The 22,570-nt window shown below is 40.9% G+C and overlaps 1 protein-coding gene across 2 annotated transcripts in view; it reads left to right on the top strand.

Moving 5' to 3' along the window:
• The window catches only part of LOC137638292 (uncharacterized), a 213,021-nt gene that overhangs the window by 89,239 nt on the left and 101,212 nt on the right, over positions 1–22,570 (top strand). The window contains exon 1 of one of the 2 annotated variants that reach the window (XM_068370362.1): positions 5,041–5,167. The exons of the other annotated variant lie outside the window; for it this stretch is intronic. The gene's annotated coding sequence lies outside the window, so the exon portion shown is untranslated. Of the gene's footprint in view, positions 1–5,040; positions 5,168–22,570 lie in introns of those variants that run through there. 2 annotated transcript variants of the gene reach the window in all.

Below are 22,570 nucleotides of genomic sequence, written 5' to 3' on the forward strand. Positions count from 1 at the left end.
AAACAATAGAAGGAATCTTTGTGTCCCTTTCGCATCAAATATTCAAAATTAAGTATAAATCAGAGCATCCTTGATTCTCTTAATATTTAAGGAAATATTGGGGAACTATAGTTTCTACTATTCCAAGCAAACAGGTAAGAATTAATTGTACTAACTGTTTATCTTACTGATTTCAGGTTTCCTATATGTATATAAACTTGTCTGTCTCTTTATATCTTGGGAGGTATCAGTAACTTATACAGAACTATACCATCTAAGTACAAACTATGCTTTATGTATATAATGACAGTAATATACATAATGTTTGCTAGATTGTTCCTTGAACTCACAATCCTCGGGATTTTTCCTAAAGTCTACCTACACTTTTCCCTGTAGGGGGCAGGAAGAACTGACATATTTTATGATCAGTTAATTGATGTATAACGGTAACATCAACTGTCTCTGGTCCAGAAAACCAAATAGGAAATATTTATCTCGAGATAACGGCACTATTGAAAATCCACAGATACATTAATGCTCTGGTAAACTTCCATCAGGACGACATGGCCTGAGCTTCACTCAAAATCTATTTTTTGGTGAGGTAGCCATGTCGTCCTGATGGACTTACCCTCTTTTTGACATGAGGATAATGAATCCCTCCCTATGGTACTGTATCTGCAACACCTACAAAGCTACGAAGAATGGCTTGGTGGCGCCTCGCGGTGGCGATTCGGCGCACTATTTACAGTACAGTAGGAATGTCGAGAGCATCGCCTCTTTAACGACTCTCCTATATTCTTGCCACTTTTTCCCTCTCGAAGCAAAAACGCTATTGGGGGTGTATATAGCTATGACACGTGTCAAGAATACGTCCTCTCATATACGCGATATCCCTTTTCAAATTTTAAGGGATATTCGCTCCAGGAGTTAGAATTCTGGATACCTTTGGTAAATTCTCTGGGATATATCACTGTAGTCAAATATACCTAGGAAGTTACTAATGAAGGAACTTCCATCAGGACGACATGGCTACTTCACCCAAAAATAGATTTTTCGCTTCGCTCAAAATCCGTTTATTTCGCCCTTCCATATGAAAATAAACTACTGTTACAGATTTAATGCCCCTCATTATAATTTATTATATTCATGTATATTATTACTCCTGTCTGAGATATGCTTACCAAGCAAGTGAAATAATGTTCCCACACAAATATTTAACTTTCTAATCTGACCACGAGACCAGCACGATCCTCGCATTCAGATGGGTTTATCTTCATCGTTCCTCCTGTCCAAACAGGACCTCCCTGACAGGGAAGCAAGAAGCCATGTCATTGTTTATGCCAATGGTAGTGATATATAACAGAAATGTCACGGTCTCTAAGGTCACCAGACCAAAGGAATATTGTTTGATGTAGAAGGCAATTTTGAAATATGGAAAAACCATGATACACTAATTCTCTGGTACACTTCCATCAGGACGTCAAGGCTTGAGCCCAAAAAACAGATTTTGAGCGAAGCGAAAAATCTAGTTTTGGGTGAGAAGGCCATGATGTCCTGATGGATCCGCCCTATTGTTTCTAGTTTGGCCTGTCAGGCCCCTTCCTTTCATATTGTATCGTGGAGGTAGTCAGAAACGCTAAATAAGGAATGAAGTGGGCGGACGTGACGTCAGTCATGATGGCGGACAGCTATGGCTGCCGTTTGTTTACGTCCCGAGGTACCATAATAGTAACGCAGGAGGATAACTTTGCAACGGCTCCTCCTATAAATTGCCACCTTCCCCCTCGAAGCGTAAACACGATGTGGGGTGCAGATAGCCATGTGGCGTGTCAAACATACCTTTAGGGTACTCACGCCAGAAGTTACAATTTTGTGAAACCTTTAGTTTAATTCTCTGGGAAAATCTACTGTAGTCATATATACCCTCAGGAAGCTACTGAAGGAACCTTCCATCAGGACGTCATGGCCATCTCACTCAAAAATTGATTTTTTGCTTCTCTCAAAATCCGTTCTATGAAAACATTTTCCAACTCTAGACATTCACATGAAACAGATAAATTCTTTAGTCTAGTTACAATTGCATCTAAACTTTCATTTTCTTTCTGATATGCCTGTTCTGTAAATTGATACCTTTCAAAAATTTATTGACCAGAGGAGCAAAATATGTGGTAAGACCCTTAATTGCAGCTTCACTTGTGTCATCTGTAGGCTGCAATATCTTAAACACTTCCCGAATTTCTCTACCTGCTTTATGAAGTAATAATGCCTTCTTTTGGGCATCCTTCATATTCCCTAATGTTTCTAAATAAATCTTAAATTCATCACACCACTGTTGCCATCATGTTGCAACAGAATTTGGTTCAGCAGTGATTCTAAATTGTTCAGGATGTTCAATGTCAAAAGGCATTTTGAATTCTTGCCTGGATTAGGTTAGGCTACTGTTCTAAAGTCACCATGTAACTTTCTACCTTTTTTTGTATCCTACCCAACTTTAAAATTCACTTTGTTTTCTTGCTTTGTTTGCTTGTGTTTCATGAATATCTTCTGGTCAGCTGCATGGGAAATCTTCATTGGGCTTTTTCTTTTGCTTCTCTTGCAATAATTTTTCTTCTGCTTCTCTATGATCCCTGTGTGTATTCATCATGAGGTCGTCGTAAATTTTATGTTGGTTGAATATTGTCTGGTAATTTCAGCATATTACTCACCTGTAAATGAGTGAATAATTATTAGTAATTATCCAGGGGTATCCCATCTGTATCGTCAGTTTTTTATTGTTGATATGTTGAATCAATCGCAGGTGCATACGTAACCCTTTAATGTATGATAAGAGGCAACATTACTCTTGGCTCTGGGGTTCTGACAACCAACTCCCAACTGAGAGTTGAGCGTCTCGTAAACAATCTCACAAACCAAAAAATTAGAACAAACATAAGAGCATCGCTCTCAAAAGACTTAAATCCTACTACAGTACAAAAGTAAAAAGAATCACATCCTATCTTTGAGGTAATTAATAAATGCTTGAACCCTAATATCAAAATACATCAATTCAGTTATGTACATTGTATAACATATTTTATCAATGCAATATGATGCAATATTGCGCTCAATACACGTAACGTTTGAGGTAATACAGTACATTATTACAATAATACATAAGAGACACAGTTTAATAACTAAAACGTTTTGAATAACACTGGTGTTCATGAATTATTTCGTTTTTTTTTTTTATAGCATGTTGGGGGGGGGGGGGGCATGCAACGAGTCGGATGATTAAAGCCCGAATCAAGTGTCTAGCCTTGGAAGAGTTGATAATCTCGTGAAAGTTGTTGGAAGATCATATTGTGGATGCTTGTGAGCTGTTGTTAGAAGCAGAGGAAGGAGTTTTAACAAAGCAAAGACCAGTTGATCCCCAAACTGGAGGCATGAAAGCAGATAGGGATGTGCAGGCAGAGATTCGATGAATTGCAGCAGAAAATAATTTTATCAAGTTGAAGATGATGGCATAAGAGAAAGGAGAAGCACGATGTTTGAGAAAAATGGAAGCAAGACTGAAAGAAAGACAGAAAGAAATAAAAGCAAAACGAGAAGATGAGGGAGAAAAAAGACGACTTGCGTAAAGAATGGAAACAAAGAATGAAGAAGAGAGAGAAATGGCAAGATACGCAAGGTTAATGGAAGCAAGGCAAAAAGAAAATGAGATGGAAGAAGTGAGGTATAAGCAGGAGTTGGAACTGTCAAACGCCAGTGCCCAATCTGAGGTGGCTCCTGCTAAGCATGATCCAGTGCTTAATGTGTCGGAAACCCAAAGGTTAATTCCAAGATTCACAGAAAGGTCTCCAAATGAGTTCTCCCATCATTTTGAAACGGTCACAGCAACGATGAAATGGCCAGTAGATAAATGGTCTGTGTTACTGCAGAGTGTGCTCTTTGGGAAGGGCTGCAGTGATTACTTATCCATATATCAGGACCAGGGGATGGTGTATCAAGAAGTGAGTAGGAGGGAGCTGCAATTGTATCAGATGACCCCTCAATATTTTAATGAAAGGATCTGAAGTTTAAAAAAGAAAGCAAAAATTACTTTACTGTATTATGCTTATAAGATACGACAATGTTTTAAGAGATGGATAGAGGCTGCTAATGTAAAGGAAATCGCTAATTTAGAAGAACTGATAATACTAAAGCACTATCTACTAGGAGTTCCTGAACATATTCAAACGTACGTAAGAGAGAAAGATGAAGAAACTTAATAAAGCTGCTTCACTGAGTGAATATTATAATATTATCAATTGTAAACCCTACTCGAGAATGAAGTTTCAACCGTAGTTCGACCAAGTGTCAAGAGTTCCCCAAACCATGGAAACTAGTTCAGTAATAACTACAGGCACAAGTTCAACTGTTACAACGGAAGTAGCAATGGTACTGTCCTTGAGAAGAATGGGATAGTACCACAGCAACAAACGTTGAACTGTCCTCCTACAAGTATCGTGAAAAACGTGGATGTTATGTATTATTTTAATAACGTACTGTATTACCTCAAATGTTACGTGTATTGAGTGCAACATTGCATCATATTGCACTGATAAAACATGTCATACATTGTATATAACTGAAATAATGTATTTTGACAGTAAGGTTCAAGCATTTATTAATTACCTCAAAGATAGGATGTGATTCTTTTTACTTATGTACTGCAGAATGATTTTAGTATTTTGAGAGCGATGCTCTTATATTTGTTTTTAGTTTTTTGGTTTGTGAGATTATTTACGAGATGCTTGACACTCAGTTGGAGTTGGTTGTTGGAAGCCCAGAGCCACAGAGTAATGTAGCCTTTTATTATACATTAAAGGGTTACGTATACACCTGGGTTTGATTCAGCATATCAACAATAAAAAACTGACGACACAGATGGGATACCCCTGGATAATTACTAATAATTATTCACTCATTTACAGGTGAGTAATATGCTGAAATCACCAGACGATATTCAACCAACGTAAAATTGGCGACGACCTAATGACGAATACATGCAAAGATCATAGAGAAGTAGAAGAAAAATTATAGCAAGAAAAACAGAAGAAAAAGCCCAATGAAGATTTCCCATGCAGCCGACCAGAAGAATTTCATCAAAAACAAGCAAACAAAGCAAGAGAACAAAGTGAATTTTAAAGTTGGGTAGGATACAAAAAAGGTAGGAAGTTACAAAGTGACTTTAGAACTGTAGTCTAACCTAATCCAGTTAAATTCAAAATGCCTTTCGACATTGAACATCCTGAATGATTTAGCGTTACAGCTGAACCCAATTCCTTTGCAACACGATGGCAACAGTGGTGTGAGGAATTTAAGATTTATTTAGAAGTATTAGGGAATATGAAGGATGCCCAAAAGAAGGCATTTTTGTACTCAGCTATGTCGTCTTGATGGAAGGTTCCTTTAGGCAGCTTTCTAAGGGATATTTGGTTATAGTGATACTCCCAGAGAATTAATCACAGGTTTCCAGAATTCTAACTCCTGGCGTGAGTATCCTCAATATAACTATTAAGGATATCGCATAATATCAGGGGACGTATTTCTTGATAAGACACATGGCAATCTTCACCCTGAATAGATTTTACGCTTCGAGGGGGAAGAGTGGCGAGTGTGAAGGGGAGCCGTTATCAAGGTTACCTGTTGGATCCCCTCCCCCTACTACTACGGTGAACTATTCCTTTAAACGTAGCCATTCAAGCATGGTGTTCTCCCACGTTGCTCTCGGTGTTGTTACTGTTTTTCAAGAAATATTACCATGCAATCTCCAGCATCTTCATCCTCGGGAAAGTTGAGTATTTAATCTTTCCTGTGTATAATTTTTTGCTCCCTTCTCACAGTTAAATTAACATAAATTAGGTGTGTTAAGCGGAGCAATGTCATCACCGGAGGTGGCCATTTTAGGACCACTGTCGTACTCCATAAATGCTTTATTTAGTTAGTAGTACGACATCACCGGTATTTAGCTATAAAGAAATTCTAGCTATTCAGGCAAAATTATACTAGTAAAGAAAAGATCTAAACATGTAATATTTCCTTTTCCGAATAAAACGTTTCGATCGTATATCATAGGGCCTTGGTGGTACTAGCGTAGGCGAAATCACGACTTGAGTCAGGCTAGCCTAACGCATTTTTGTATACTTTAGTAACGTTATCTCAAGTTTAACCTCTAGTATCGTTTTATTAATTCGGTCGGAGATATAAACATCTCCTAGAATTACCAGCATAATTCGATACTCTTCTCTTTTAGAGAAAATGAGGATAAACCCTTCCTTCCCCCTGAGTGCCGTCAACCCAGGCGACAACCCTATCTTCTGTCATGGCCATTGAGTAGTGTACTCCTGCTTGACTTGGATAATGTTTTCTGTCGATCTCCTTTGCAGGTGAGTATCCCGGCTTTGAAATACAACATCAACTCAGGGTATTCTGTATTGTTCCCGACAACGCTACCGATGGGGGAATAGTTATTCCCCTGCCGGTTACACTATTGCCGACATAGGAAGCTTGGCCTCCCTAGTCCACAACCGAAAGTAGGTTGTATAATTGACGCCACCTTTCTCCCTTGGGGACTAGAAGACATATCTCAGGCTAAGGAATCGTTATTCCTCTGCCGCCCAAGACAACGCCGGTATAGGAAACTATATTTCCTTGACTTCCAGCTGGAAGTACAAGGCATACCTGCCGCCACCTTTCTACGTAAAATATAAGACCCTTTCCCTTCCCTTCTGTCCTTTAGTGACGGCTTAGCCGTCTCGAGTCCTGTAGCCGGTATTCTACAATCAACCCCGCTTGTCGGGCTGACTGGTTTACCGCCCGGGCTCCTACATAGGCGGTAAGGTTGCCGCTTCGACCACCTCCCTAATGGAAGCAAAGCTCCGGGAAAGGTTGAGCCGGCCCTGACGGCTGCCGGTGGGAAACCCATTACAACTTTGAGTATTCTTCCGTCCTCCCTTGGGCTGCCATCCACAAATCCTGTAACCGGCAGCACAGCCGGCAACAGAAATTGTGGCTGGGTGTAAGCTAGAATCAATGCATTCTCTCCTCTTTCCTTTGAATCCTCATTCTGGAAAGAAGGCAGTAGAGACAGTAGTCCCTACAACCCTAATTATTGTACTAAACTATAATATTATGGTAGTCCTTCTCTGCATTCTTTCACTGTCTCTGTTGGCTAGTGCCGTCAGATACTAGCCTAACCCGGTAGCATACCGGCAAACCTACATTATAAGACAATACAGTAGCCAGTATTCCTGCAGTATAGCAATACAACAGTTAGAAAACTACAGTATTTAATGATACAGTAGTATGTATTTCCAACATAATCTGTGTGTCCTTTCACGGTCCATTGTTGAGACCGTTTAGGAAAGGTTGAGGTGAAGTATTCCTTCAACATTCTGATGTATCCTAGATCATCGGAGCATCAATAATTGCTCTTTAGTATTAATATTCTACAACTGCTGGAGTTAGTGTTAATGTACACTGACTCTGGTTCTACGTACGAGAGTTATTCCACTCTGTATTTCCCTTAATAGGGAAATTAAAAATATTAATATTGTGGCAGGTCACACCAATTGCCTGGAAGGGAAACACAGATATGTGTCTTTCCTATTTCCTTTCTAGCATACTATCCTAAGCTATAATAATAATAGTAATGAATACTATTTTAATGCATGTGAAAATTTATCAGTGAGATAAATTATCCCATACTCATTTCTCTCTTTCTTTCCTTACAGGAGGAGGCTGAGGTGAAGGGTGCAGTTCTGTTTTGCAACCACAAAAGTACGGACTTTTGTGGCCACAAGATGTGCAGGTCTCAGGCCCCCTGCTCCATCGCAACTGAAACCCTGAGGTATTGGTATCCGAAGGGTTGCACCGTCTGCTCGGCCTTGATGACCGATGTTTTCCGTGATCCTGAGAGGAAGGAGTCGAGGGATACTGCGAAGGAACCGCTTCCTAAGTGGGTAAGAGGGTTCCAGAAGAACTCTCTGGGACCTTACTTGCCAAACGAAGCTATGAGAAGCCTTCTGTTCCCTAAGGCCCAATCCGACGTGGTTGTGCCTCAGGCACAGGTCAAGCCTCCCTTCATCCAGCTGACGATATAAACAAGGTTCTTGAAGGCATGGACATCCATCAAGAACGGATGTTGGAGGTATCCTCAGAAACCAAAAAGGATCTTCTACAAGAAAATCCTGAAGAAGAGGTGGCCCGTCCACCCGAGGAAGAAGAAGGATCCGTATTAACAATAACGGAAGACCCTCAATTTTCTGTGACGGCATATCAACCTGCGCCGTCAACCTCTTCGTCCCCAACTTCTCATTTGGACCCATTGTTAACCAAGGGCGAGGCGCTCATGGAACAGCTGCAACTGATGATGGAATCGTTCTGCAAGGAACAACAAGAGATGAGGAGGGAAGTCAGAGAAGCGAAATGCATGGGCATTTTCAGAGGCTTTCACAAGCCTATCAAAGTCTCCGACTTACCTCAGTACTACGAAACCCACCCCTGGAGGTATGCGGAGTATAAGCCCATGATGAATGGGAAGTTATACATATCTGAGAAGATGGGGCCAAACCCATCGAAGATCTCCAATTCTGGCCTAACATTTCGGCTTACCCAGAATGTTACGTGAGATTGCGGGATGAACCAGCATCTCGAGAGGAGATGGAGCCTTCCTCCAGAGCTTTTCCCTTTTCGGCAAAGCTCTCAACTGCGTGCTAAAATCAGTTGATGCAGGAAAACCATGCCCTACGCTAGAGGAATGAAGACCAATGTCTCTAGCACTGCCTATCTGCTAGAAGGAATGGAACGAGGTTCATCTAACCTTCTCATTCTCGAATCTGGATCCAGAGATAGCAGGACAACAGTTCTACGAAAACCTTTTGTGGGAAATAATTCCAGGAAAGGCCTCCCCATTTCTGATTTCCGGACCAAAGCCTGAAGGATAGAGCGCCAACACTCTCTCACTTGACAAACTAGAGAACCGCAACGAAGATGGTTTGCTTTCCCTACACACGTTTAAGTCCAAAGATTATTCTATACCAGACTGTCGGCACCGATATCACCTTGATGTTCAGACGCTACTCCAGGGCGCAGAATAGTAAATCCCAATCAAGTGTGGTTGGACTGAATCAGTTACGTTAACGACTGTTTCACAAAGAGTTAGGGGGAGCAGTACTGTAAAAGTCAAAACGTCCTAAGGACTACCGGGAGGTAATACCGTAGAACATTACAATAAGGGATTGTCACCGGTAGGTTTAGATTGATGTAAATATAAACTTACCCTAAAGTCATGTCTCACCTCATGAGTTAACTCATTTAGTCATTTCAAAATATAAAGGTCAAGTTAAAAACAATTTATAATTTCAACCTAAAAATGGCGTTTAATTCCATAAATAACAACAGGAATTTTACCCTAACTGACACAGGAAAAAACAGCAAAACTACCTAATCGAAATTTGAATAAACACCGCATGGCATATGAAAAATGAAAAAATGCCAAGAAAATGGTCAAATCAATTAAATCTTAAATCAATAATCAAATGACTAATCAACCAATGAAAGTAAAAACGGTGACTGAAATAATACCAAAAGTTCTACTCACTACTTTGAACCTATTCCTCTCCGGGAAAAATTTTCTAACTTGATAGAGGGGATCGGGAACATAACGTATGTTAATAAACACGCCACGGATGATTGAACCAGACAGTTTGAACATAACTTCCTAGGTAAATGTGCATATCGTCACATAAAGGCTAGAAAAAGAGGGGTGACAGTTCCTTGGCCAAGGTTTAGCACCGTTAATTAGTACTCATGCTCTTGAGGGTTGATTTTAGACTGTAGTGGAAGCATTTTGTGAACTGTTTTTCATGTGGGCCGCTCGCACGCTCCTGCCTGCCGCCGCTGAGCTGGTTCAAGCCGGTCGAGTGCTTTTTCTTCAAATTCCCATGAGTACGTGGTTCACTGAAGGGTGGTTTTTATAAATACAAGGATCTTTCTTGAAACTCCAGGGGAAAGTGAATATAAAGAAATCCTACTGTCTGGCTTATAAAAATTAATATACATACAAAAAAATTAAGTGGCGCTTAGTGATGTTCAATAACACAGAAAACAATCCTAGCTAAACCGACTTATAAATAGGTACCGAGATGTAAATAGCAATAAGCTAAGATCAATGAGTTACGTAAATTAAAGAGTTACATAAATACAAATCAATTGTGGTTAAACATCCAAAGCTTCAAGAGCATTTGGAACAGAACTCAACCAAGCGATGTCTTTGAAAATTTTTGACGGTCGGTTGCATCCTCAGAGCAATGTACTGTGAGCTCACGAAATGAGAAAAAATCATCTACAGAGGAATGACGTGATGAAAGATAAAGCATTACAGGGGAAAAATGGACTTGTTAGCAGCAATGAATATTTAAGGGTGTAATAATGAAGGTTACGAAGGAAACAAAAGAAAAACGAGATGCGTAAAACACAGAAAATAACAAACAAAAAAATAAAAAATGGAATAACTGGGGTGACTATAATAAAAAGTGGAAAAAATTTCCACACCCTGCCAAGTAAGAGTGACAGAGAAGGGGGGAGGGGTCCACTAACAAGATGGAGGGTACGGAAGGAAGGGGTCATTCCCCATCCCTTTTCAAATTTACAGGCACAGGCTTTAGCTGCCACTGCCCTACGAGGTTGTCCTCGAGAGGATACAGGATCAGGTTTGGGAAGAGGGGTGACATCATCAGAAGAATCGTCATTTAGAGGGTCCTCTGAGGGAGGATTTGGTAACTGGGGTGTCCTGAGCGCATCAGGACCACTTTGCTCCAGTTCAGTGATATAGGGACCTGCAACATTTATTTCCAATGGGATAAGACGGTTAATGGGACACACATATATTCCATGAGGGGTGCACACCTTAACAGATCTAAAATGACCATCTTGACCGGGGTAGGTTTCAAGAATACAGGCCATGGGAAAATCTTCCCGATTTACTTCATCCATAATTAAAAAACATAAATCTCCAATTTTAGGAGACACAGGGTGGATACGATTATTTTTTATGTGACGTTCACGAAGGGAATTGACATTATCCTGGGTACATCATTTTAAAAACACTTACAACATGTTCGTGAGTTTCTGATAACTAGCTGGGAGGCGGGTCCCTTCCCTATAGGTGGGGTCATCGAGGTCGGTCATAAGTACCTGAGGAGCAAGTGAGAGGGTTTGACCGTAAAGCAGATGACTCGGAGTCTATCGTTGATGACGCATTCGGCTTCTTGTACCAAAGCGACAAATTCATTATAGGTAGGATACAAGTGATACATGGCTTTCCTTAAATTAAGTTTGGTGAAGCCTATTAGCCTTCCATAAAAACCTCCCTGCCAAGGGGCACGTGGAGTGATGAATTTCCAGGTCAGGTTATGGGAAGATTTAAACCCATCAATTACAGGGTGATGCATAAGTTCAGTTAGAAGAGTTTGACCAGTTTGGAAAGTGGAAGCATTATCAGAGACGATACAGTGTGACATACCAAATCGAGCGGCAAATCTGCGCACTGCTTGCACAAATTCAATGACCGTTAACATAGTTGTGACTTCTAGAGCTACGGCTCTGGTTGCTGCTCAGGTGAAAAGCAAGATGTAAACAAAATCTACATGTGAATTGTATACCTTAAAAGCTCAAGTGAAATCTAAGCCAGTTACTTGGAAGGGCACTCTTGGAATGAGGTGATTGGTATGATACTGGGCTAATGGACGCATTGGGTACGGGGCCGCTTGCACCATCCGGCAATGGATGCAACGGCGCAAAATTTTCTTGATTTGCTGCCGCATTTAGGGAACCCAAAATTGTTTATGTAATACAACAAGGAGTTTTGAAGTATTAGAGTGCGGCAAACGTTCATGCCAATGCCTGACGATAAGTGTCCAAAGGGCACAATGATGTTCCAGCAAAATGGGATCTACATAATCCAATTCAACGGGGGCATTACTGAGACGGGAACTAGCTTTGAGAAGACCTTGGTTATCCAGGTATGGTATGCGTTGGCCGATGAAAGCTCGTTCATCTGAATTGAGATGAACATCTTCACCTTACACCTGCTTCAGAATGTTAGGATAACTTTGGGCCTGGGAAATTTTCAACATGACTGTTAAGTGTGGAAGGTTGAATTTATTGATTAGATTAGGGCAACGTTGTGACAAGGGTTGTATCCATTGGGGAATTAAACGAAGGAGTGCAGTGTAGCACTTGATCGTGTCGTCAAGCCAGCTGTAATGATCAAACAGTCGTACTCCGGGGGGATCGAGCCGAATAGGGCATGCACATATCTTCGGGTTAATAGAGAACCTGCTTTCATCGGGGTACTCTGAAGGGTTACTGAGCCAAGGAGGGTCTTGTAGCCTAAATTTATTCTTAAGGATTAGCCTGACAGCGACACCACGCAATGCCAGGTCCGCAGGATTACTATTAGCGGGGACATGCTTCAGGTTAAGATTACAAGTTAATTTAATGTTGATTATCTCCTCCACACGGTTAAGGACGTAAGGGGAGTTACTTTTAGAATTATTGACCAACTGGAGGGCAGTTGAAGCGTCGGACCAAACAGTGACCGAAGCATATATGCCAGGGCGCAGTTCTGACAAGTGTTTGGCTAAACGACAGCCCAGTAAGAGCGCAGTTAACTCAAGTTTGGGAATGGTTAAACTTTCATCCATTTCCAACATACGCTTAGGGATTACTCGGGCTTTAGCCGTTAGGAAGCAAAAATTACCTTCCTGGGTGACTATATAAGCAGCTACTCCGAAAGCGAGCTTGGAATCATCGGCAAAAATGTGCAGTGCTGGTTGACTGCCATCATGCGCATTACGAGGGACTTTAATTTGTTCAAGACATTTGTACCTTTTGATGATATCACTTAGTTCTTGAACTTGCTCAGGGTCAATAGGGGTGTCCCAGCCCTTGTCAGTCATCCACAGTTTTTGAATGAAGAGTTTGCCTATAATTGTAACAGGAGAAAGAAGACCAATAGGGTCATAAATGGAAGAGAACATGGACACAACCTTTCTTTTAGTGTTGATGTGGGAATGACTTATTTCTAATTCAGGGGGTAATTTAAAATTCAAGGTATCATTAACACTATCCCATTCAAGACTGAAGTAATCATGAATGCCTCTTTCTGTGAAATCGCCGTTAAGAGGGGCATTAGTCGTCCATTTGGCTAACGGCATGTTAGTCTTTAACATAAGTGCCTCAATGAGGGGCCTCTCACTCAAAATGTCTTTGGGGTCGATATAACGGCGTTGAAAGTTATCAATATAGAAACTGGTTTTGAGTGTCGACGCCAATCTACTGGAATGACTGTCCAAATGATGTTGGATAGTTTGGTTGAGCAAGTAGGGGGTAAAGGTGGCGCCAAACAGAACGACTTTAAATTGATATGCGACGATCCTTTTCATTTCTGGATCTTCAAAGAAAAGAAAGCGACAGAAGTCCCTCTGTTCTGGGACAATCTCTATGCCAAGGAATGCCTTGGAAATATCTGCAGTTAAACCAAAGGGCTTCTCGGGGAACATTAAAATCATTGATTGAATCTTTGATGCAATATTGGGTCCTGTGTACAGAGAATCGTTCAGAGAAAGTGAATTTGGGTTCGACCTGGATGAAGCGTTGAAGACAATACGTATAGGGGTGGTGGCTGAATTCTTAACTACGGGATGATGCGGTAAATAATATAATTTTCCATTAACAGGGGTGCCTAAGGGGACAGGCTCAATAAAGTTTTCTTCAAGACACTCATCCAGAATCTTACGGTAATCAGTAAACAATTGGGGGTTCTTTGATTTTTTGACTGACATGAGTTGGGCAAAGGCTCTAGCATAATTTGAAGCGGGATGCTTATCACACTTGAAAGGTAGCTGAACAACATACTTTCTGGTTTTGTATTGAGTAGTTCCTTTGAAGAGATCAACTTCTTTCTCTTCAAGATGGCTGAAGGGTTCTTTAGTGATATCAATGGTGTCAAGTTTCCAAAGGTTCTCAAGAGGCGGGTTTATAGTCATAAGCGAGTCAACATCAATTCGGTTAATGGTAATTGTGACTGCGCTGACATCTCTTGGGTCCATGTCAGGACTTGACCAATCAGGCAACTCTCCCCATACCACGTAACCGGCGGGAGTGCTAAACAAGTTTACACCTTGGATATTATGGGTACGCTTTAGGAACCTGGGAAGATAATCGGCACCGAGAATGATCTCAATACCGGCAGCATTATTATCAGGACGTTGATCCACGAGACGGATTCCTTTAGCTTTTAGCGTACGGACAGTACGGGTGTAACCTGGCGTATTGATGCCTTTACCTACATTAGCACTAATAATAGCCACAATCTTATGTCTCCATCTTCCGATTTTCATATTAAATTGTACTAGATCAGAACTCTTAGGGGGTTCGGTACAATTAAATGAGTTAAGCTGGAACACCATCTGTCCAACAGGTTTCAGATTAAATTATTTAACAACATTTGGGGGCACAAAAGTACGTTGTGCCCCACAATCTAGAAAAACTCTTGTGGAGTGTTTAAATTTACCGGAGACTAATTCTGCCGTGAAAGTCGGTAATTCGACGGGGGCGAAGTCATTAGGCTCAACACTCGCGGTGTTGTTGCGGATACAAGCAATATGATTGAGGTTTACCGCAGGGGTATTGATACTGGGAGGGATAAGGGGTTGCATGTCAGGGAGGTTATTAATGGGCGGAACAGGACGATTTGGCGCCGACTCTTTGGCGCTGACGATTTGGCGCCGCCATTTTGGCGATAGACAGTTTGGCACTCATTGTTTTGGCGATGAGCTGTTTTGGCGCCAAGAAACAAACTTAAGGACCATCCGCAATTTTGGGTCTCGTTTCGTGATTACATCATTACACCAAAGGCTCGTCTGATTTGAGAATTGTAATATTAAACCAGTTATTACGATATTCAAGTCTTGTTTAGTTATCACATAATTTTACCAGTGTCTCGTTTAGTGATCATCTCATTACGCCAAAGGCTTGTCTGATTTGGGAATTATAATAGTAGACTAGTTGTTACCATATTCAAGTCTTTTTATATTGGAAAACGCTTTTCTTTAGTTTCTTGTACAGCTCATACCTTAAATGGCCGAAAAAAATCTTAAACAATAGAGGCAAGCCAAAATTTTCACACAACGGATATACGTATGTGTTTGACAAATGTAGCAAAAACGATCCTTCTCTCAAGTTTTGGAGGTGTGAATCAAGAAATAAGTGTAAAGGGTGTATTCATACTAAGAACCAGGAAGTAGTGAAAGAAGTAAATAATATTCATAAGCACCTGAAACAACTTGGGCTCCAACATTTATATAATAATGACCCCGACTTCTCAGTAAAAGCCAAAACGATCGTTGCTTTATCTTTTGTACCTATTTCTCACATGGATGTTTACATCGATGCTTTGGCGCAATATTTACCTGATGAACTCCAGCCGTTAATGAACTGGGTCGAAGATAGTTATGTAGGAAGACCTCTGAGGAGGGGAAATGGCCGACGTTCACCACTTTTCCTTACGTAAAAGTGGAATATGTACAGTCGAATGATATTAGATGAGGACAAGACAAACAATCATGCTGAAACTACGCACAGGAAAATCTATGCAGAACTTGGAATGAACCACCCAGTTATATGGAAATTCATCGATGGCATAAAGAAAATTCAGAAAGGACGCGATTCTTATTATGAACAACTAATGGCTGGGAATCCTCCTGCTCGAAAACGCTTAAAATACATTAAGACTGATGAACGATTTTAACTATGGTACAGCAGTTTGATTCACGAGAACCACTGGAATACTTACGTGGTTTGGCAAATAACTATGAAATGCATTAACATATTGGTGAAAATATTTTATTTTTATTTTTCATTTTTGTAGCATTTTAATAATGTATTGCTGAAAATAAATAGAACTATTTTATTTTTATGTTATTTTTTACCCATGCACTAAATATAAACACACACATGTGTATATATATATATATATATATATATATATATATATATATATATATATATATATATATATATATATATATATATATATATATATATATATATATATATATATATATATATATATATATATATATATATATATATATATATATATATATATATATATATATATATATATATATATATATATATATATATATATATATATATATATATATATATATATATATATATATATATATATATATATATATATATATATATATATATATATATATATATATATATATATATATCAGGTCAGAGAATTTTCAAGCTGGCGCCAAATGGGCTATCACCAAAATAACGAGCGCCAAAACAATTTAGCGCCAAAGCGGCGGCGCCAAATCGTCGTCGCCAAAAGAGCGGCGCCAAAACGTACTGGACTCATTAATGGGAGGTCTAATGGGCTGCATGCTAGGGGGGTTATTAATGGGAGGTATAAGGTTGGGAGTTAGAGGTGTTGTTAGCAAACCCACTAATGGGTTGGATGAAGTGGTTGGATACTGCAAAGATATTTGGGCATACAGGCAATTTATGAGCCTACTGACAGTTCAGGCAAGCAATGGTTGCATTTCAATTGCTGACAAAGTGTTGAGTGGAAAAACATTTTGTGCAACGATTCATTTCTCTCAACTTTGATATCCTACTTCTTGAATCAGGGAAATGGGGACATTTAGATTGCACGTGGTCACTATTGCCACAAAAAATACCTTTACCTCTAGCAGTCCCGTTACTGGGGCCAGCGATAGGCCATCCATTTGATCGACTAGGAGTCATTTGTAGATCCATGGACTGGACAGGCCCGTTATTAACTTTAAGTTTAGGTATATGACTGTTCATGTTAGAGGAAGGAGGTCTAGGCTGGTTAAGTGATTTACCGCGAGAGCGTGAGTTTCCGTAACGGTTGCATCGCGCAGGTTTATCACAGGTATTAGGTTTGGGGCCGTCGTCAGGCTTCATCATTTCCTTCGTGCGAGTATGAGCATACAGTGCCCTTTTCATTTCGGCCAAGGTTACTTCCTCGCGATTGTAACATCAGTAAACTATACCTAGGCGGAAGGGCCTGAGCTTACTAGTGAAAACATGCTCTAACATTACCTCTGGTAAAGACGACCCAGTTAGTTGTACATATTCAGTTTCCTTGTTGTCCCATTCCATGAGGAAACGACGGAGATCAGTGCCATCATCATTAGGGGAGGATGCTTTAGTCAGAATAGGGGACTCATACTCTTGCTTAAGACTGTCTATCGATCTTTCATACAGACCCTCTGTCCACACTTGGTTACCAAGAAGTTTACGTGCCGGTCCCTCAAGGGTACGCAACAAAATCTTGTATTTTTCTGTGGGAGAGTACTTGGAGTTTTCATGTACCATCTGGCGAAACAAACTCCACCAGCCGGCCCAACAATTTGTACGACCATCGAAGGGAGTGGGATCAGGATCTGCAACTACTGAGACACATACACACTGAGGGTTAGTGCTAGGCACTTGAGGGGATTTGAAGGGTTGATTTTCCCCTGCGTTACGAGTTGAAGGTGCATCGTTTCTGCGTCAGTTAACAAACTGACAAGATCGGTATAACTAGGCAGGACAGTGGGGTTGTTCCAATGAGGTTTCCACAAAGTTTTAAATTCCCTAAGTTCCGCAAGAACTCTACCTACTTTGTTTTTACAGTGCTCTAAACCCTCAGGGGTTGCACAGGCCAAATCTATCGAGGAAACAGCTTTCAGAGTTGTGTTTGCCTCTTCATAAAGGAATCTGAACTCCTGCGTTTGTTTTTCAAGACGAGCATTAAGGTCTAAAGTAGCCGGCTTCTCCACAGCCTGCTGTGGGAGTTTAATGTGACTGTCTTGGGCCTCCATTTTGGGAAGACCACGTGTACGATGGTACAGAAGGTCCACAAAAAAAAAATATGCTGACAAACAAAGTCAAACTCAAATAACACAAAGCACTGAGAATATTACAGACAAACGGTCACTGAGAAGGGTACAAAGGACAAGGATAAAGGTAGCCTACCTATAATAGGGAACAGTAAACCAAAGCGTGAAAACAAATTATGGTTAAGGGGAAAAATTAACAGATTAAAATAGCAGCTCCAAAGCTCTCACTACATATGAAAACACGTGCAACATATACCGATGATCCGAACAAATAAAATATAACCTGAGTTCTCCTTCAGTGTAGAACTTTCTGGCTAAAATGCTTGGTTACACAGGTGCCATTATTCGTCAAAGGCTACCATAAATTACGTCCTAAAACACTGTACATCTTGTTACCTATCAAAGTCTGGGCTTAATCATTCTACAAATTGGCTAGTGTGTGAGGTTTTTGAGTTACAACTTAACTGGGTGATCTTTATGTAGCAAAAATGCTACAAATGAATTTATAAAGTTTAAAATTTCATTATTCCACAAATCAATGGTGTCAGATCCGGTTCGAAGGACCAGTGTTATTTATTTAAGTGTGAGAAATAATTCTGGGAAAGGCCTCCCCATGTCTGATTTCCGGACCCGAGCCTGAAGGATAGAGCCCCAACACTCTCACACTTGACAAACTAGAGAACCGCAACGAAGACGGTTTGCTTTCCCTACACACGGGACTGTCGGCACCGATATCACCTTGATTTTCAGACGCTACTCCAGGGCGCAGAATAGTAAATCCCAATCAAGTGTGGTTGGACTGAATCAGTTACGTTAACGACAGTTTCACAAAGAGTTAGGGGGAGCAGTACTGTAAAAGTCAAAACGTCCTAAGGACCTCCGGGATGTAATACCGTAGAACATTACAATAAAGGATTGACACCGATAGCTTTAGATTGACGTAAATATAAACTTACCCTTAAGTCATATCTCATCTCATGATATAACTCATTTAGTCATTTTAAAATGTAAAGGTCAAGTTAGAAACAGTTAATAATTTTAACCTAAAAATGGCGTTTATTTCCATAAAGTGCAGCAGGAATTTTCACCTAACTGACACAGGAAAAAACAGCAAAACTACCTAATTGGAATTTGAATAAAGACTGCATGGCATATGAAAAAGGAAAAAATGCCTAGAAAATGGTCAAATCAATTAAATCGTAAATCAATAATCAAATGACTAATCAACCAATGGAAGTAAATATGGTGACTGAAATAATACCAAAAGTTCTACTCACTACTTTGAACCTATTCCTCTCGGGCAAAAATTTTCAAACTTGATAGAGGGGATCGGGAACAAAACGTATGTTAATGGACACGCCACGAATGATTAAACCAGAAAGTTTGAACATAACTTCCTAGGTAAATGTGCACATCATCAAATAAAGGCTAGAAAAAGAAGGGGGACATTTCCATGGCCAAGGTTTAACACCGTTAATTAGTACTCACGCTCTTGAGGGTTGATTGTATACTGTAGTGGAAGCATATTGTGAACTGTTAAGAACACGGTGCTTCTTCAGTTCTGCACAGTCGTGTTTTGTCTTCGTCAACCTATCTTCTAAATGGTTCAAAGCAAGGCATACTGTTGGTTAGTAACTGGTTGACCAACAGGTAGTTGAACCGACGCCTAAGTTAAAATGGCACCCAAGTTGAGGGTGCTATGCCTACGTCCACCTGCCACGCTTCCTGTTTTTCAAGTGCGCCGCTCCCACTCTCCTGCCTGTTGCCGCTGAGCTGGTTCAAGCCGGTCGAGTGCTTCTTTTTCAAATTTCTATGAGTACGTGGTTTGCTGAAGGGTGCATTTCAAAAATACAAGGATCATTCTTGAAACTCCAGGGGAAAGTGATTATAAAGAAATCCTACTGTCTGGCTTATAAAAATTAATATACATACAAAAAAATTAAGTGGCGTTTAGTTATGTTCAATAACACAGAAAACAATCCTAGCTAAACAGACTTATAAATAGGTACCGAGATGTAAATAACAATAAGCTAAGATCAATGAGTTACGTAAATTGAAGAGTTACTTAAATACAAACCAATTGTGGTTAAATATCCAAAGTTTCAAGAGCATTTGGAACAGAACGCAACCAAGCGCTGTCTTTGAAAATTGTCGACGGTCGGTTGCATCGTCAGAGCAATATACTGTGAGCTCACGAAATGAGAGAAAATCATTTACAGAGGAATGAGGTAATGAAAGGTAAAGCATTACAGGGGAATGATGGAGATGTTAGCAGCAATGAATATTTAACGGTATAATAATGAAGGTTACAAAGGAAACAAAAGAAAAACGAGATGCTTAAAAACCAGAAAATAACAAACAAAAAGTAAAAAATTGAATAAAGGGGGTGACTAAAATAAAGCGTGAAAAGAATTTCCACACTTTCCAAAGTTGTCTGAACATCTTCTGAGAAGGGAACAGGAGACAAAAGAGAGACTAGCCGCCTCTTTGTCTCTCCAGAACTGTATGGAGATTTGTGCAGACCTCTCAAACACCCCAGATATGTACATGGTCCTAGCCAAGATGCACATGGCTACCATTGGGAAGGACATATACGCTTACGTAAAGGCCAGGAGGTCCTGTAGAGAGCATGTGTTTGGCAATGCAATGGTCAAACACGAGCCCAGGAAGTTGATCACTTCATGCATCTGGAGCAAGGACCTCTTCCCCAAAAATGTAGTCCAGGAGGTAACCGCTAAAGCCGCCACAGAGAATAGGAAACTTCTCCAGAAGTGAGGCATGTCTTCCAAGAGAAAATCTCCCTCTGACATTGGTCCTCAACCCAAGAACAGGCAGACAAAGAAGCCATGTGTGCCTCACAGACCTGCACAACATCCTACTATTACCATGATCACCGTGCCCCAAATGGTTGCCCAGCCGCAAGCCACCTTCCAAATGGTGCCCTAGCAGCTGGTAGCTAAGTCGCCAGTCTTTAATCCAGGCTTTGAGAGGCACACCATTATCTTTCACCTTAAAGGCAGAAGCTCTAGAAGAGGCTCCTCAAGAAACCCCTCAAGGGGTAGAGGACGACGTGGTCAGGGGAACAAACCCTCTGGGTCATCTCAACAATGAGATGCTTCAGGTAGGAGGAAGACTCTTCCACTTTCGTGATCATTGGACCTTGGATCCTTGGGCCCACAGCCTAAGCAAAAATGGACTCGGGTGGAAATGGAACAAAACTTCACCCCTTTTTCCTCAATTCTTCCAAGAATATACCTTAGAACTCTGAAACAAGAAGGTAATAAGGAAAACAAAGTCCATCAAATTCCAGGGAAGGCTGTTTTGTGTGTCAGAGAAGGACTCGGACTAACTCAGAGTCATTCTAGACTTGTCTCCATTCCATAAGTTCATCGAGAAGAACAAGTTTCGGATGCTAACCCTACAACACATAAGGACCCTGTTACCAAAAGGGGCGTACGCGGTCTCAATAGACCTGGCAGATGATTATTGGCACCTACCAGTCAGCCGCCCCCTCTCCTCCGACCTAGGATTCAAGCTACAGAAGACAAATTATGTCTTCACAGCCATGCCCTTTGGACCAAACATAGCCGCAAGGATATTCACAAAACCTGCGGACACAGTCGTCCAACAGCTATGCTTAGAAGTCATTCAGGTAGCAGCATATCTGGACGAATGGCCGGTGTGGGCAGCATCCAAGACAGCTTGTCTGCAGGCAGCCACGAAGGTGATCCAGTTCCTGGATCATTTGGCCTTCAAGATCAACTACAAAAAGTTTCGCCGCTCTCCAGCTCAGAAGTTTCTATGGTTAGAAATCCATTGGAACTTGCAGTCACACCGCCTCTCAATTCCACCAATGAAGAGAAGAGAGATTGCGGGTTCTGTCAGGAGACTACTAAAAACCAACAAGATTTCAAGACACCAACAGGAAAGAGTACTGGGCTCTCTCTAGTTCGCAGCAATGACAGACCCAGTGCTAAAAGCACAACTAAAGGATGCATTAGGAGTCTGGAGAAGATATGCATCAAACGCTCAAAGAGATCAACAGAGATTGTCACCAACCTTACTGCGATCTCTTTTAAGGCCGTAGTCAAAGGTGAAGAGCCGGACAAGGACCTCAACCTTCAGTGGTCATCAACACAGATGCCTCACCGGAAGGATGGGGAGACCATTCCCCTCAAAGGAAAGTGCAAGGGAGCTGGTCGCACCAGTTCAAGACCTTTCACATCAACATTCTGGAAGCTATGGCAGTCTTCCTAACGTTGAAGAAACTCTCCCCTCACAGATGAGCCCACATCAGGCTGGTCTTGGACAGTGAAGTAATAATGAAATGTCTGAACCGACAATGCTCGAGTTTGCCTTACATCAATCACGTGATGTTAGCCTTCTTTCGCTTGGCAAGGAATAAAAGATGGCACTTATCAGCAGTTCACTTGCAAGGGTTTCGCAATGTGACGGCAGACGCTCTATCCAGGTGAAAACCGATTGAGACAGAATGGTCCCTAGACGCACAATGATTCTCCTTCGTCTTGGAAAAAGTCCAGGAACTGCAGATCGACCTCTTCACAATGAGCGACAACAAGAAACTACCTCGATATGTGGCCCAATACAAGGACCCTTGTGCAGAAGCAACGGAC

The sequence above is a fragment of the Palaemon carinicauda genome, chromosome 3 (assembly GCF_036898095.1).
Source record: "Palaemon carinicauda isolate YSFRI2023 chromosome 3, ASM3689809v2, whole genome shotgun sequence".
In the NCBI taxonomy this organism is placed as follows: Eukaryota; Metazoa; Arthropoda; class Malacostraca; order Decapoda; family Palaemonidae; genus Palaemon; species Palaemon carinicauda.